Source organism: Mustela nivalis (assembly GCF_964662115.1).
Source record: "Mustela nivalis genome assembly, chromosome: 9".
Taxonomy (NCBI): Eukaryota; Metazoa; Chordata; class Mammalia; order Carnivora; family Mustelidae; genus Mustela; species Mustela nivalis.
In genome coordinates, this window is record NC_139028.1 from 116161858 (window position 1) to 116174058 (window position 12201).

Sequence of the window (12201 nt, forward strand, 5' to 3'; positions counted from 1 at the left end):
ATAATATAGGAATCCTTTCAGAGAGTCCCCAGGTGACTTGACCTGGGGGTTGGGTGAGGCCCTGGGATCTCAGGCGGGTGGCGTCCAGAACGGTGGGGCTGGAAGCATGTCCTTGACCAGGTGAACATGCCAATGGATTCCCTTTTCTTTCCTTCATATTTTGATGCAGCCACCCTTGGTTTCCTTATTTCCTGGCCTGGATGCCCTTCCCTGCCCACCACCGCGATACACTGCATCCGTCCTGGGAGCGCGGGCCTCCCTGCTCTCTTCCTGCCGGCCTCGTGGCTGTGTGCGCCGACGTGTGCCCCCTGCCCGGTGCGTGTCGGTCGAGCTGTTGCGCGGGCTCCTGCGGGCTCCGCGGGGCTCCCGTTCGTAGCCTCTGCACATTGGGGGACGCACAGTCCGGTCGCGCCGTGCTTTCTCTGGCTCCCGTGTGGGGTCCCGTGCGGGTGGCTTGGGCCTCCGAGGGGCCGCGGGGCGCGGGGTCTGCATCTGCCTGCGGGGAGTGCGCCGCCGGAGCAACCTCGCCCGAATTCTTGGAGCGGCCTCTAGACAGACCGACTGTGCACCGGCGTTCCTCCCAAGGAAGCACCTCTGCCCCTCGGAGAAGGTGCGGGAGCTTCCCAGACACCGAAGGGGCCCTGCTGGGTAAATTAGTTCTTTATTATTCCGTTGCCCGGGCTCTGGCGTTGGCGGAGCACCCCGCACGCAGACGCCCGCCCGCCCTGGGTCGCCCAGACGCCGCAGACGCAGGGCCGCGGGTGGTCCCCGCACCCCGGACGCAGAGGATAAGCTCCCAAGGCGGACGCCAGCCCAGCCCCGTCTGCTGGGCAGCGCAGAGGCTCGGGCTGGCGCGCGCGTGGTTCTCCCGCATCTGAGGGTCTGGTTGCGAGGACACGCAGGTTCCCGGCCATCCGCGCGGCGTGCGGTTCCCGTCTCTGTGGGGCATCGTTCCACCTCCACACCCCCCGCCCTCGCCCCAGGGCTGGAAGCCCCATTTGCAGTGACGATTTCGAGATGGAGTCATTCAAAACCCAAAGTGGACAGATACTTGGGGTAACCGGGGCACAAGATGAGCTTTGACCCCCAGATGTGGGGCTGGGGGGGGGGGAGCATGACTGCCCTGAGACCACCCCAGGCACCGCGGGTCTATTCACCAGCACAGACCACCACGGACTGTGTGCTGGAGGTGACTCCTTCGTCAGGCCCCCAGCGCCCCTCTTGTTTCTTCCCCGTCTCTCTCCCGCCCTGCCCCCTCCCCCACGCCCACCCCCCTCCTGGAGGCAGAAGAGCAGTGTTTGAAACCCATGGCACCTCTTGCCAGTCACCCCACCCCTCTCACCTGGCTTCCTCCTCAGTAAAATGGGCCGGTGGGGGGGGGCGCGGAGTGGGGGGGTGATCCTGCTTCCCCATGTTGAGAGGTTGGGAAGGGAGGTCAAGACTGTGCATGGGTGTTTGGGACATGCCTGGCCTGGAGAGACACTTAGGAAGGGAAGCCTGTTACCCTCCCACTCCAGGTGCTTTGTTTCTGAACGAACAAGCAGTCGCCCGGTGTGGGCACCAGGGCACAGCACTGGGTACCACCTGGTGCCTCCCCCAGGTTGGTGGCCACAGTCACGGGCTGGGGTGCCCTACCCCGGGGTTCACACCCTAGGTTTCCCCTTACCAGCTGCTGGCCTCAGTGTCCCCAGCTACTCACGGGGTGCTGGGAAAGTTAAATGAGTGAAAGGTCTTAGGACGCACAGCTCAGGGCCTGGCAGACGCATCTCAGAGTTCATTCTTATCTAACCGCGTCTGCACAGCAGTGGGGGTGGAGGGGAGGCTGAGATGCAGAACCGGGCGGGACAGTGGGGATTTCGTTCCTGCTGGGCCCAAGGTTGGCGTGGCTGAGAAACGGCCCAGCAAGGGAGCTGATCTATGCAGGCTTCCTCCTGGGAGTGAGTGGCCCGGAAGGCCAGGGCAGGAAGATGCTCAGGGTGTCTGGTCTCGCAGGGGCCAGCCCCGCCGCCCGCCCGCCGCTCTCTTGATCTGGGTTCCCGGTGTGTCCTGCTGCAGCCTTCCCAGGGGAGTGGGCCAGGAAACCAGAGCTGCGGGCAGGAGGCTCGGACTGTTTCACCTCGGGATGGCAGGGCGGTACAGGTGAGGCCATTGTTCCTGCGCACAGGTGGGGATAATGCGTCCTGACAGCCCCAAGGATGGGCCCCTGGCAGCCCCGCCGGCCTGGCCCGAGCCCCAGGCTGGCCCTCGTGGGCACCCGCGTTCCAGAACGTCCTGTGAGTGCTCCCCACGGCCCAGCCTCTTCATGTTCTTCCAGCGCCTGAGGCTCGGACACACCTGGGAGCAGCGTGGCCCATTCACTAAGCGCTTTGGCGAAGGTCACCATCAGCCAGGGACAGAGTGAGTATTGTCAAGGGCGCCAGCCCAGCCTTTGTGCCCTCCAGGCTGCCCCTGACCGCAGGAATTCCTCGTGCTCACCCTCATTCACACCGGGAGGGCGCCCACGGCCGCGGGGGCAGCCTCCTGCCCCCCCTCCCTGTGATGATGCCTTTGGGCTGGAGGCTGAAGTCTTAGCCAAACGAGCCTCACCCACCTTTCTCCAAAACCTAATTGCCACGCTGTGTCTGTGATGGGCACAGGCCCAGGGCCAGGCCTGCCAAGAATCTCCCCGTGTGAATAGCTCGCAGGACATCTCCTGTGGGAACCAGGAGTCACACAGGGCCTGGCGTCTGTCCCCAGCCTGTCTTGTGACATTAGGCAGATCAAAGCCCCATTGTAAAAAGTCATGTTCGCTCTGTTTGTCCGCCTGGAGCCCATGTCCTGGGACGGCCCTTCCCTCTTCTTGGATTCGGGGAGGGAGCTGACCACCGAGCCATGGGCCCCCACGTTACCTCTGGAAGGAGCCCCACCGGAAGCGAAATCGTCTCTCCTGGGTCTGAGGCCGCGGCACACCCTGAGAAAGAATGAGACAGCGTGGGGCAGCCCGGCTCCCCAGTGTCTCCAGGGGAGCAAGCTCCAACTTGGCTCTACAAGTAGCAGCTGAAAGGCAGAGAAAAACGTCACGGACGCTGAAATCACCAGGGTGTCCTGAGCCAGCGATGAGGGAAGGGCCGCTGGAAGGGGCCGGGGGTGGCGGCCTCAGCCCAGCAGCCCTGGGAGAGCAGGCAGAGAGGAAAGCGGGCTCGGACAAGCCTGAGCAGCAAGTGGTAGGAAGGCATGCGGTCCTCCCAAGGGGCAGCTTCCCTTGCTCCCACGTCCCACGGCTGGGTATTCAGCAAGAGGGAGCACATCAATGACCCACAGGGGTGTGCATGAGCTAGGAGGCCCTTGACACATCCTACGGCCCACAGATCTGTCGGTGTCGGCTGGCTGGAACACAAGCTGAGTGCCGGGGCAATGCATAGGTCTCGGTCAGGTGTGTGTGCGTCTCGTCTGTGTCTCTGGTGTATTAGTCAGGGTACACTAAGTTTTGCTGCAGTAACAAGTGCATCTCCCAGTCGCAATGGCTTAGCACCGCAAAACTTCATTTCCCTCTCACACAGAGCTCAGACCGAAGGGCCGGTTTCCCAGGGCAGCTGTCCAGCACGTGGTGACCCGAGACCCAGGCCATCTTCGTCTCTTGGTTCTGCTGGAGGAGGTGTGTAGGGGGCTTCTTGCCACCATGGCTGGAAGCCACACATCACTTTGACTCACTTCTCACTGTCCGTAACTTCTCGTGTGTTCTCTTTCTTCCCTTTCCTGGGCAGTGCAGTGAGTGCCCAAGATGGGGGACTGGGAGATGGGATCCGGTGTGTGTCTACAATGGTGTCTATCACACGGCAAGATCCTCCCCTCTGTTTTAGAAGCCAAGGAGGTGGTTCCTGCACAGGGAGGTGATGTGAACCAGGCCAACAGAGGGAGTCAGCAGGGGTCACAGTGGATCCAGCCTAATTCCCATGCTGGTGTTTTTTGGTGGGACACCGTACCGCATTACCTAGATTCCTTTTTCCATCCACTTCTCGTCTGGTGTGTGAATTCTGTTGCCCGAGATGTCCCTTCTCTTCCTGGGAAGCCCCATGCAGGGACCATTCCGCTGCTGGGTGCTCCCCTCAGAAGCATACATCCTCTTGTCTGGGGCCTGGGACTCACTGGCGGTGCTGTGCGCATTGATGAGGACACACCATAGTGGACTTCTGGTCTGGACCTCAGGTGGCTAGAATGAGCAGAGAATATGCCACCATTGCCCATGTGTGGCACCCCAGAGGCAGGGATGGGTGTGCTGCCCGAAAGGTGCTGCTCAGCAGAATGGGGCTTTGGACAGGTGTGATATTGTGATTTATAATAAGAGATGTGGATTTGGTCTTTGTCCCCTTTCCTGGCACAAATCTCCTAAAACCCTTGGAATTTCCCGTGATGAGAGCGGAAAGGTGTCTTTTGCTATGTTAATGAGGCAACTTTTGGAAAGCACCTCAGGAGCAAGGCTGGTTGCCAAGGGAGCCAGCCCAGTGGTTAGAGGACAGGAGGTTTCAGTAACACCTCCCGAGAGGTGCTGGAGGTTGAATCACCTGCTGTTGGCCAGTAATGAGTTAATCGATGAGGCCTCCGTGAAACCCAAAAGCCTGGGTTTGGAGAGCTTCTCGGTCGGTGGAGACCTGAGGGGAGTAGAAGCGCAGCGGAGCTCCACGCCCTTTCCCCACACCTTGCCCTACGCGTCTCTTCCATCCGGCTGGTCCCGATTATGCTCTTTTATAACAAAACAGTGTTCTAGTAAGTGAAGTGTTTCTCTGAGATGTGTGACTAAGGTAAAATCAGATCATTAGGCGGGGCCCTAATCTCATCTGACAGGTGTCCTTACCTGTAAGGAGAGATCAGGACACACACAGAGAGGGTGGACAGCCTGTGCACGCCAAAGAGAGAGGCCTTGGGAGGAACCAGCCCTGCCCCTGCCTGGCTCTTAGACTTCCAGCCTCCAGGAACTGTGGACAAGAAACCCTGTGGTTTAAGCTGCCCTGTCTGTGGGACCTTGTGCAGCAGGTCTTGCTGACTCTACAGATACGTGGTTGCAAAGCTGTGGTCTGTGAGAAGATCCCACCCAGGTGGTGGGGCACCGTGGAGAAGTAGGAGGGACCCCGGAAGACCAAGGCCTGGTACCCCAGGATGCTGATGAGTGCCAGAACAGCGTGTGTGCCACGGGCTCCATGGGGGAGCGGGTCTAGTCCCGGGCCAGGTCACAGCAAGGTCAAAGCCACGCCCAAGTGCTGTTTCAAGAACTGGCAGTGACTTTGGATGTGCATGGCTCTTTGCAGATCTGTGCGGTACCTCTCATGGGCTTCCCAAGTGCTGCTTTGGTGCCAGCTTCCCTGTTGAGTGCGGAGGACCCCGACAAGAAATAACGGCAATGGCCTCTTCGACTCACGTGCTGCAGGCCTTGCAGCCATGGAGAGGAGCACCTCCTCATCACCTCTGGCCCTCACCACTGCCTGGGATCTCCTCACTCTACCTGACACAGCCTGGTGAGGCCTGGGAAGCCTGGGCTCATACAGCTGTTGGGGCCCCCACCTGGGATTCGAACCCGGGTCTATGGGACCTTGGAGCAGAAGCCCCTGGCCATTCAAGTCTTGGCCTTGCTGCCTGTGGGCATCTACCAAAGGGTGGTTCTTGGCCACTTTTGAAAGATGCTGGCACTGATGGCAGCTCCAGATTGGACCCCAAACCTCCCACCTGGTACACCAGCCCCCAGGGTTGGGGTCTGGGCCCAGGGTTGTACTTGAGCTCAAGGGCACCAGAACCCCGATGCAGGGAGAGAATGTGGAGTTAGGGACATGGGGTGTTCAGGACTGCCCCTCTGCTGGGCACAAAGGCTATGGCTTGTCTTGTAGCTCTGGGAACAGATGGGCTGTGTCTGGGTCCATGGGAATAGCTCTGGCCCTCTGTTTATGTTGATCAGAGACCCCAGTGTCAATGGCAACTCAAGCTCAAAGGCAATCCAATTACTGCATTCTGTAGCCATAGCCACCCTTTTCTCTTGGGGGTCCCTGTTTCCCCAGACCAGGCTCTTAATTGGCCCCTGGGAGGAATCTGAGGGATGGAGTCCCGTTCCTGGGGCCCCTGCAGACACTGGGGAGGAGAAGGAACTGTCAGGGCTCCCAGAGGAGAATAAGGCCCCCCATCCAGGATTACCCACACAGTCAGCCAGAGAGAAGGGCCACAGCCACCTCCTTTGGGCCACAACTTACGTCACTGAGGTCCTGTGCACCTGTCCTGCACGGAACTGAGCTCTATATGGGCCGGCACCTCTCTGGATGAGCTCTGGTCCAGTGAGGACCTGGGCTTCAGAGTCACAGGCAAGCAGCAGGGGAGCCACTCTGAGTTCTACCTGCATGATCTAATGGAGGCCTGGTGTTGGCCTCTGAGCCTCACCCATGCTGTTCCTTCTACCTTCCCTAGGTGGCTCTGATCTTCTCCATGGTGGGAAGAAAGTGCAGGTGTCCTGCATGCCAGCCCTCTGCCCACAATGTCACGTTTTGTCCTCCAAGGATTCCTGTGACTGCTCAGGCCCTTCCTGGGCCAACCAGTTGGACTCACCTTGGGGTCAGCCAGAGGCCACTACCATGGCCTGTTGGGGAAGGGCAGAGCCTTAGTTTCAGACCTGGGGTTGATTTTCTGAGATTTCCTGAGAAGATACTTATTGGGAGAGGAAGTTGCAAGAGGTGAGAAATTCACCCAGAAAGTTGAGGAATTGGATACTTAGAGAAAAAGGCTTTTCTCACAAGGGGCTGTGTCTCCTTGAACCTACACACCTGCAGATTCCTGGTACTCACTGTTTATCTGCCAGAGATTAAAAACCTGAAAAAGTCAGCTATTAGCATGCAAATCCCAGAACTGGCCTGATGTGATTTGCATAGGAACAAAAGCTCCCTCTGATATCCTGGGGCCCAGGAGGTCTTAGTCTTCAGAATAGCCTCAACTTCCAAACCCAGTGGGGCTTCCTGCCCAGGCCTAGGGCAGCCATTCTCAAGGTGGGGTCACCTGGGCATGGGGTAGAAATGCAAAATCTCTGGCTCCTCTTTAGACTTGTTGAATCAGAAACTCTGGGGGTAAGTGGAGAGGTAGTCCATGTTCATGGATTGAGAAACCCAATATTATTTGAACCCAGTCAAAGTCCCAGCAAATTGTTTTGTAGGTGTTGAGGAACTGATTCTAAAACCCATGTGGAAAGTCATAGGTAAGAGAGTAGGCAATGCAGTTCTGAAAAAGATGAGACTTTGGGGACAAGGTCAACAACTTGTGTTTTAACAAGCCCTCAGGTGAGTCCTGGGCACAGTCTGGGGACCACTGGAAAAGCAGAGAAGCTGGGGTGTGGGAGTGGAGGGGACCATATCTGGAGGCTGAAGTATTCAAGGGCTTCCTCCTAGCCTGTCTCACCTGGTGAGTGGGCATCTCCATTCTCCCTCAAATACACCCCAAGGTTGCCTTTGGGGCAGGGGAGGGAGTGAATCTGATTGGACCAAGTTGGAGTTTTCTCTAGCACCAAGGATTAGCTGGGGAAAAGGTGAAGTACATTCTACATTAATAAAGCCTGTTTCTATTATAGGTGTTTTAAACCCCACTACAATTCTGGTGTCCTTCACAAGCCCTGCCTGGCCCCTGTTCCGATTCATACTGATATCTTCTAAAGGGCTATGGTCACTTTCTTCCCCCTGGACTTCTGACCTCCTGCTGGCATCATCCACCAATGTTTCTCCCATCCTGGTCACCAGAGTGGCCTTCCTAAAACACAGTGCTTTAAGAGTTTTTATGTGTTCTGTGTACTCAATTTTATTTATTTTTAATTAATTAATTAATTAATTAATTTCTTTTAATGGCTTCTGGGTCTCCTGTCCTGTGTAGGAAGACTTTTTGCACTGTGAGGTTATAAGGATATTTATCATTATTGTTTTCCATATGCTTATAGTTTATAAAGAAAAAACACAAAACTCCTTTACCTTTTACTCATTTGGAAATTATTGTGTACGGTGTGAGTTAGGGATTTATCTCTGTCCATGGTCCCAGCTCTTTTATTTTTTTAATTTCAATTTTAAAAATTTTTAGAAGGTTTTATTTTTATTTATTTGACATAGAGAGAGAGAGAGTAACAGATGGAATATAAGCAGTGGGAGTGGAAGAGGGAGAAGCAGGCTTCCCCCTGAGCAGGGAGCCTCATGCGGGACTCGATTCCAGGGCCCTGGGATCATGACCTGAGCAGAAGGCCGATGCTTAAAGACTGAGCCACACAGGCGCCCTGTCCCAGCTCTTTTAAACAAAAACTTTGTCATTTGTCTGTTTTAATTTCCTACATATACTGGGAGGAACCTCTGAACTTTTTCCTGCTAATTAGTTTGTTCCCATGCCAGGAGGACACCATTTAGCTACCATAGCTTCAGAATAAGTTTTAATATCTGGTCGGTCGTATCCTTTCATGGTCCTCCTTTCCTCCTTTTCTTTTCTTCTCTGTTCTTCTACTCCTCCCCCTCCCCCTTCTCCTCCTCCCCCCCCTCCTCCTCCCCCTCCTCCTCCCCCTCCTCCTCCTTCTTCTTCAGATTTATTTATTTATTTTAGAGAGAGAGTAGAAGCAGCAGGGGCAGATGGAGAGAAAAGAATCCCAAGCAGAATCCACGATGATCACAGAGCCCAGTGCCGGGTCTGATCCCACAACCCTGAGATCATGACTTGAGCCAAAACCAAGAGTCAGATGTTTAACCTGCCACCCCACCAAGGGGCCCCTGGTCTCCCTTTCTAGAGCTATCTTGACAATTTTCGAGATTGATGTTTTTCCTCCCTGAACATCAGATTCACATGGTCCAATTCCCCCACCCCCCCAAAAAAGAAGATTTGGTTTTATTTTTAAAGAAATGACACAAACCCAAACTCAGAGCCTTGCTGGGATTCTGAAGGGAAGAGAGTAAATATATCAGTCCCTGAAGATTTGGCCAACTGTGATACTAGATCCCTCTCAGAGAACATCTCTCTCCACTTATTCAGCCCTTGATTTAAATTCTTTAATGGCATTTCATCATTTTGTCCTAGAAATCTTGTACACTTCTGATTAGACCTGTTTCTAAGTATTACATGAGCAGCTCAGCGAGATTAGGGCATCAGGATGTGGCAGGCCTGGGAGAAACGGAGCAAGGTCTGCCACGTGGTGATAAGGCGTGCATCCCGCAGATGCTAATTTTGGGGTTGCACTGGCCTTCAGGGGCCACACTGGCCTGTAAGCCCAGCTCCTGGGGGTTTCCAGGGCTGCATTTGGTTTTGAAGTTGGACACCTTTGTGCTCAAACTCACTGTCATACTACATGTGAGGCATCAGGATCACCTGGAATTTGCCAGGTTGGTGGTGGCCTGAAAGGGTGGGCTCTTCCCTTGTGCTCCCGACGCACCCCCTCTTGCTGCAGCAGGTAGCAGGGTTAAAGCTCCTGGGGTTTTTTAAGACTCAAAGGGCCAGACAACAAGTTTGACTCGATGGCATGGAGGGTTTGCAGGGGTCTGAGCCTGAAGCCGGCCGTCCCCCCCTCTGCTTATTTCCCACGGCTCCCATCCCCAGAGTTGGGGCACAGAGTCAGACCTCGCTGCCCCTTGTAGCTTCCCCTATAGCTGCCCAGACCCCAGGACAACCAGGACCTCGGCCTCAGTGGGCTCCCGCTGCCCCGTCCACCCATCCATAGTCCCCCTGCCCGCCGAGTGTGCTCGGGCTGCTACCACAAAGCTCCCATGATGTGGGTGTCTTATAGATGGCAGAGATTTATTCCTCACCCTTCTGGAGCCTGTGGGTCCAAGGTCGAGACTGTAGCAGAATCCGTGTCTGGTAAGAACCTGTCTCCTTGTTTGCGGACCATGACTGCTCACTGTGTCCTCAGGCGGAGGAAGCAGCAAGAGTGCTCTCTGGGGCCCCTTTCACCGGGCACTGATCCCATCCGGTAGGGCTCCAGCCTTGTGAACTGACCACCTCCCCCACACGCCACCTCCTCACACCATCACTGTAGGGGTTAGGATTTCAACATACAACTTGGGGGGCGGACATGAACATTCCTTCTATAGGACCCTGTGTCCTCTCCTCCCTCACCCCTTCCGCGGTCCAGCCACCCCACAAGCCCCCCACCCATTCCACACTCAGTGAGCTTGCGCTGCTGGGATGTCTGGTAGGGGACGGCTGAGTGGACAAGGCCATGGCAGACCCACGCTTGGGGCCGTGACAGAGAAGCTGTTCCCATCTGGGGTTTTGGAGAGCATCAGTCAGTCCAACACCCACTCCCTGCTATGTCTCAAGCTAGCTGATAGGACCCTACGTTGCTCTGTAGACTCAAATGGCTCCTCTTGGGCTTCAAGGAGGCAGAAGGTGCCAGATCCGAGCCCAGGCCAGGGCATCCCCAATGCATGTAAACCCTGGCACCCTCCCTGACTTGCTCTGTGACCTGAAGAAGGTCGCTGCCCGCCCCACCTCCCACCTGGTCCCCACTGCCCCCATCACGAAGGGATGGGATTGGCTGCTTTCCAAGGCTCCTTCTGGGTCCCTCTGGGGGCCCCCCCTGCTTTGGCCATGCACGGAGCAGACTACCTGACCTTCAAGGTCAGTGTTGCTCACCCCCCCCCGCCCCCGCCTCCCACCTGCCCTGGGGTGGAAACGCTGACTCCGCATTCTCCCAGATGCCACGTGTTTCTGCCCATCACGCCCTCCCTCGGTCTTCCTGTCCTGCTCATGTCAGCGTCCCCAGCCCATGAGCTGATGACACGCAGGGGCTTCCGGCACCGGAGCGAGCGTGATGCTGGGATGTGCCCCGCGTGGGGCTCCTGGTGTTCCAGCTGCCCCAGGTCATCCCAGGGCTGGTGGTTCTTTCAGTGACTTCTGGGACATCCCAGGGCCCCAGCTCACATGAAGCTCTGCGTGCCGTGGCCTGAGGGGGCCCTGGACCCTGCGATCGAGGCCTCCCTCTCGTCCTGGACAGAGCGACAGCAATGGGGCCCAGAGGGAGACTTTGAGCATCATCGCTAGCACTGTATGTAGTCAAGGCACTAGGAGCACCAGGTGGACCCAGAACTGAGCCCTGGCATCCCGTGCTTGGCACAGAGGAGGTACATGGGAAGACACTACGGACAGGCTGGATCACCAGCTTCCCTGGTTTAGGGCTGGACGCTGGAGGAGGAGCCAGGGAGAGGCCTGTGAGGGCAGTGATGGGGGTCAGGGCAGCCTCTCGTGCTCACACCGCTGCCTACGCTCCCCTCATCACGCTGTGGCTCCAGGGTCCAGAGCTGAGTTTGACCAAGGACGCTCGGCTGATGGAAGCTTCCAGAACCAGCGTGCATTGCACCGTGGGAGGAACACGTCCATCTGCCACTGCTGTGACTTGCCAGGACCTGCTGACCAGCTAGTTTCATCTGCGTGTCAGGGCAGAGTGTGGCCATCCCGGGTGTCACTCGGGTGGCAGGTTGAAGGTGACGTTTCAGCGCAGAAGGCACCCATTCACCTCCCCCTCTTTCCATCCCGTTCTGTGCCCCCTTTTCATCAGAGAACTCACCTTGCAGGCTGACTCACTAGCCGATGTTACCACCCCTTGAAGTGTCCATCCATCTTCTTCATGTTGCTGGATTTCTAGGGCAGAAATGACCTTTCCCACATCCTGCAAATACGCATCACCACGTGGTGGGCGGTGACCCCGGAGAGAGCCGGCCAGGGGTTCCCAGCACTGCTGAGTGCCTACTGCATGCACTGCCCAGCACTGAGCACTTTGGGGTCCCCCTGGCGCTCACAGTCAGGACTCGGGATTTGGACTGACCGTGACCACGTGGAGGGTCTCCTGGCTGCACATGGTCTTAGCCGAGGAGCCCAGAGACGGAGTGAGGTCCCTGGGGGGTTAAACTGGGCGCTTCAACAAGCACCCCTCAGCCCCTCCTGTGTGCCAGGCAGGCGTCGGTCCACCCGGAGACATGGTGGAGAGGCCCCTCCTGGTGCGGGCAACGGTCTAGTGAACAATACACGTGTCATTTCGCCCCCGGGGAGGGCCAAGGAGGTGCAGGGAGCTGAGTGGGGGGGCCTGTCCCTGGAGTCAGCGGGGACCTGGGGCAGAAGTCAGCCCTTCGTGTTGTCGTGGAAGGCAGGGTGCTGCTGGCGGACGCACGGGGTAGGAGTGGCCAGGAACGACGAGACAGGGACAGGAGGCCAAGTCACGGCTGGGACATTACCGGACTTTAT

General features: G+C 57.0%; 1 long non-coding RNA gene across 2 annotated transcripts; it reads left to right on the plus strand.

Moving 5' to 3' along the window:
- Positions 1-1408: 1408 nt before the first annotated feature.
- LOC309840616 lies at positions 1409-7955 on the plus strand. 2 transcript variants are annotated; one of them, XR_014298710.1, is made up of 4 exons: positions 1409-2397; positions 3540-3634; positions 5283-5489; positions 7571-7955. It is a non-coding gene; the product is annotated as an uncharacterized lncRNA (long non-coding RNA). The 2 variants fall into 2 exon arrangements; XR_014298711.1 differs by lacking the exon at positions 3540-3634.
- The last annotated feature ends 4246 nt before the right edge of the window (positions 7956-12201 follow it).